General features: G+C 41.8%; 1 non-coding gene across 1 annotated transcript; it reads right to left on the reverse strand.

Annotated features, from left to right (window-relative positions):
- Positions 1–316: 316 nt before the first annotated feature.
- On the reverse strand, positions 317–422 carry LOC111752264 (U6 spliceosomal RNA). The gene has a single exon (XR_002787230.1). It is a non-coding gene; the product is annotated as a U6 spliceosomal RNA (small nuclear RNA).
- Between the last annotated feature and the right edge of the window lie 729 nt (positions 423–1151).

The raw sequence follows: 1151 nt of genomic DNA on the forward strand, positions 1-1151 counted from the left end.
CCAGGGATCTCTCGCACTGTGGAAAGAATTTCAAGTATATTAAGAATGACTTCTACATAATAGATGTCCTGGCTTCCTCATACCATCTCACTGATGTTTTTCATTCAGTGTTTCAGACTACCTTGAATAGATTTTGTTAGAAACTTATATTTCTTCTCTTGGACTTTCCTTTTCCCTTGAAGCATTTTCATGTGTGTGTACGTGTGATAAGGTGTTTTGTTTGGATATTTGTCCCATATTTCTGTTTCATGGACAAAAATTAAGTTTGATTACTCAGTTTCTTGATAAGAATTCATCTGGTTGAATTTTTCCTTATTACAGTTGAAAACGCTTCACAGATATGGGTGTCATCCTTGTGGGGGCCCATGATAATTTTCTCTGTATTGTTCCAATTTTAGTATATGGGCTGCTGAAGTGAGCACAAAGCTAAGTCTTGTGTTTTTTAAAGCAGCAAACCAAACCAGTTGTGGCTGCCAAGGTGAGTTTTGTGCCACTGTGAGGAGAAGGCACTGGTGCCCACAGTACCTCTGCAGCAGAAGAAATTAAAGCGAAGGTTTATCTTGCCCTGTCTGTCCTTACCAGCAGATGTTATGAAATGCTGAAGTGTGATTCTTCTCATTTAATGTCTCATTTTGCTAATGATATTTTCTTATTTGCAGTGAAACTTGCTGTCAGTATTTTAAACAAATTTCCTTTATTTCTGGCAACACAAAAAAGACAATCAAATTATGCTGAGGCCATTGTTGCTGTGCTTCCCTCTGGCCCCTTCTCAGTGAATGGAAATCCCCACCCAGGGAGGAGAGCTGCTGCCACCTTTCCCAGAGCCATGGAGAGACCCACCCGCCCATGGCCCATTAGGGAACATCCCTGGTGGCATGGTGGTTAAGCACTGGACTGCTAACCAAAAGGTCAGTGGTTTGAACCCATCAGCTGCTCCTCAGGAGAAAGATATGCAGTCTGCTTCTGTAAAGATTACAGCCTTGGAAACCCTATGGGGCACTTCTACCATGTCCTATAGGTTCATTATAGGGCCGCCAGGAGTCGGAATCGACTTGCGACAATAGGTTTGGTTTGGTTTTCCTCGTCTCAGCACAGAATGAGATACAACCACCTGCTATGAAGTAGCATATTCTTGTTTTTAACTTATTTGT

The sequence above is a fragment of the Loxodonta africana genome, chromosome 26, assembly GCF_030014295.1.
Source record: "Loxodonta africana isolate mLoxAfr1 chromosome 26, mLoxAfr1.hap2, whole genome shotgun sequence".
Taxonomy (NCBI): Eukaryota; Metazoa; Chordata; class Mammalia; order Proboscidea; family Elephantidae; genus Loxodonta; species Loxodonta africana.